The 3,927-nt window shown below is 37.4% G+C and overlaps 1 protein-coding gene across 2 annotated transcripts in view; it reads left to right on the plus strand.

Annotated features, from left to right (window-relative positions):
• Nucleotides 1-3,927, plus strand: part of LOC116691070 (ly-6/neurotoxin-like protein 1) — an 11,027-nt gene that overhangs the window by 5,955 nt on the left and 1,145 nt on the right. The gene's annotated exons all lie outside the window — the stretch shown is intronic.

Here is a 3,927-nt window from a genome sequence, read left to right on the forward strand (position 1 = left end):
CGTCAGCAGCCTGATCATGGAACGCTGTAAAGAGAGAAACAAGTCATGATGGGATTTCTGAAGAAATCCCTCCACTTGTGAAATAACATGGCAGGAAGATTATTTTTCTGAAAATGGAGAAGTACACTGTCATTTTCATATGAATCTCTCATATATTCTGGACAGGAAAAAAATATTGCAATTATTAATTAAATCTTCAAATGTCATCTCATTAGACCAAAGGTTTGACATGTATGTTCCTGTTTGCTTTCTCTAGAGTTATAAGAATAATTATACAACTCCCATATAATTGATAGCCAATAGCTTAATGAGAATAAGTATAGTTCAGTATAGATGCCCTGTGCTTTCCCTCTGTTTATGCTACATCCTGTCCATGTCACACTCAGGATGTAGCTTTTGTCAAGTCCAACGCACAGGTGTGAGCGACACATTCCCCTTAAGTAAACAGTTTGAATGATGCATTGGAATCAGCAAAGCACAAACTGGTGATAAATTGTTTTACCTCTGCGTGGGCAGCTTCATGCTGGCCTTAGTTCTTATCTTGTTTTTATCAAATAGGTTCACCAGTTTCATTGAGCAAAACATAACTTATCTCAAAAATTTAGTTTTCTACATCTTACAGTCTGCACTTGGTGTTTAAGTCATTCTTGTTACTTAGTGCTGACTGAAAAACAAACAGACTTGACAGAAAGGATTGTTTGTTTTGGCGACGCTGTGACTGTTGCATTGCATCAACTAGCTAGGGGGTAAGAACTAGATGGCTTTACTGCTGTTATGACCTGGCTCTTATGCCACAACAAGGACACACTATGATAATTGTGATTCAATCTAAACAAAATAAAAGGACTTTTAAGGTGTGCGGGGTTTGGTTATCAGTACAGTTAAGGTGGCTGACTACCTGTTTGACGAGAAAAAAAGAAAATTTCATCAACAACATGAAGAACAACGTTTCCACCAAATTCCATGACAATCAAAGGAGCTTGACCTAAACCAAATGTGCAGGGGGCCTTAAAGGCCGCTGTCCACACCTGAGCTCAGTCACTGCATACATTTGCAATTTTTGCCATGCTTAACATTAGTATGACATTCATATTCGAGTATAAATTTGAGTTTGAGCATTGCAAGCCCCTCAAATTATACAGCAGAAAAATAGTAAAAGAAGTAACAAGGTGAAGACTTAAAAAGTGAGAAAGTAGAATCCTAGATAAATGGAGGGTTACTGGGATAAGGACATTATACTTGATATGAAACAAAGAGTTAGGTAAAGATCAACAGTAATTAACAGCCCAAGGACTGGCTGTTTGAATAGGCAACAAACTGATTAGCTGCCTCACCTCATGTGGGTTTTTATCATTCAAGAACATGTAAAGGTCAGGGGCCCGTTTCAGGAAGGAGGTTTAATAAACCAAGTCTAACCCTTAACTCTGAGTTGATTTACCCTGACATGGGAAACAGTTGATTTGAGTTAGTTCTATCAACTCTCAGTAGGTTGACTCAGAGTTAAGCGCATGCACCACCTTTATTAAAAAAAAGAAAGAAAAAAAAGGCCCGCATAAATGGAGCCATAATACTATACTATAACATTATACTATAATATTTACCACGGCACCATGGAAATACTCTTGCACACATACAGCAAGTTGAACATTGCCTAGATTTCGTTAAAGCTATAATGTTGCTGCAAAAGAGAATTGTTTTGAGAGAAAATTGCTGCTCGAGTCAATGCTTGAGCTGTAATGTAAAAAGTATTCATTTCATATTTAATCACAGACGCTTCATCACCAGGATCGTCAACAAAAAGGAAATGCCACGCTAGAGAAAAAAAAAAGGTCTTAGTCTTTTATAGTCTGCCCAACAGAGTTAATATATATATCAACTCTGACTTTTTTTATTCAAGCAGATGACACTGTGCTAAAATGCACCTAGTACTGCCTGAATGAATGAGGAAATTAAAGCACTGTGTCAGATGAAGGAGAAAGTTGAGGTTTCTTAGGTTCACAGACTCAGTTACCATAGTAACTGACTGAGGTTAAATTACCTCCCTTTCTGAAAGGGGCTGAGTTTTCACTAAACCCGCTTTCTAAAACGAGCCACAGGCAAATTTAACAGGATGGTTATAAATTAAAGAATTTTGTCTATGGCTGTTTTTCCTCTGTACTAATGTGTGTAAAAAAACAAGAAAAAAAAACACTAACCCTGGGCTAAAGGTGGCTAACACACATCTTCCCCCAAACATTCACTGCCCTTCATTCACATCAAGGAGAGATGAAGGAGTGGTTTGAGGATAAAGACAACTCCCTCTCTGGAAAATAGCTGCAGCAGATCAAATTAATTCTCAGTTATAGGCTATCCCGCGCAATCACAAAATGCATCTCCTGACACTGATGTTTGGGATTGGGCTTCTCTCCAAGGGCAAGTTTATGTTCCATTATCTTTTTACCATTTAATCTTCTTGCTAACGCTACAGACATGAAAGGTCATGTGCCAAACTTTTTTTTTAAATGCTACATTTCCGCTTGCTTACTTAACTTATTGCTCTTTGTTCCTTACTTGATTTTGTCTTTTTTCTATTATAGTTTCTAGTCTGTTGTAGTTGTAAGACAAACAGTTATGTCAGAAGAGTAGGCCTACTGAATGTTACAGCAGAGCTAGGAAACCAAAGTCTCACAGGAATCCATCACGAAGCAGACGTAACTTACAAGGAGAGCAAAAACATGGTCAGGATAGCCACGAAATATACAATCACAAACTCTATGCTGATGCTGGCCCTGTGAACTGACTTGACATGAGCAACCTTCAGAAAGTGTTAGTGTGGAAGTGTAGAAGTCCTGTAAGCAGGCTTGATTGCAGAGTAGGCAGCTGGTGAAGTTCTACTCAGGTCTGGCACACCTGACTCCACCCGACTCATAACGTAGCCTGCCAATGAACTAAAGAAGAAGAAGAAAAATGTCTCAAAATGATTTTGTCCACACCTTAAAGAGGATCATTTTTAAAAACTTAGTTTTGTGTTTTTCTAAAATATACTATATATATATATACTTTATTTTTGTATTTATGTTTTCTCAGCCCACACCCTGAAATGCTATCAGTGTGCACTGGTAACAGCGTCATCAAACTGCACAGAAACAACAAAAGAATGCCCTTTGCAGGGTCAAGAGTGTGCTGCAACGAGAATCACTTCATATGCAGGTATTTGTGCTGCATTGTTTTTACCGTTAAACTGATTTGTGCTGTTCCTGTTTTCAAAGGTTCTTCTTTTGTTGCAGGTGCTTTAAAAGTTCTTGATGACATTTCAAAAAGCTGTGTTTTGTCTGAAGAGTGTGTTGAGGCCTCAGTCAACTATGGAATCTCCCAAACCATAGTTACCAGCAAGTGCTGCACCTCCGATCTCTGCAACACCCAACCTGCCCCTGGTAACTTACTTAAATTGTCTGTTTGTATTTAGATGCTGCTTTGCGCCAGGAGTTGTTTTGGTTGCATTAGTAATTGCTGTAAAAATGTGAAAACTATTGTCTTGTTTCAGATGTAATAATGACTTTTTTCATTATTTAAAAACTCTGATTTAACTGACTTTCACTGTGTGTGGTGTGTGTACATGTGTGTTACAGGTTTAAGTTTTTACATACTTTAATTCTTCTTTAACCCTCATGTTGTCCTCAGGTCAAATTGACCCGTTTTCCTATATCAATGTTCTTTTTGATTACCCAAAATAACATGATTGATTCCACACAATGCTCTTTGGCAAGTACAAATCTCTACTTTCATTAATTTTGGGGTGTCTTATTAAATTTGATAACATTTGAAAAACGTTGAAGTAGTTTTGAAATAGCATTAAGTAAAAGTTGACATACTTCAGTCATATTATCCATACGACAAACATTCCTTTAATTTCAGTCTAAATAATTCCTAATTTCTGCTTTTCTAACT

The sequence above is a fragment of the Etheostoma spectabile genome, chromosome 6, assembly GCF_008692095.1.
Source record: "Etheostoma spectabile isolate EspeVRDwgs_2016 chromosome 6, UIUC_Espe_1.0, whole genome shotgun sequence".
Lineage (NCBI taxonomy): Eukaryota > Metazoa > Chordata > Actinopteri > Perciformes > Percidae > Etheostoma > Etheostoma spectabile.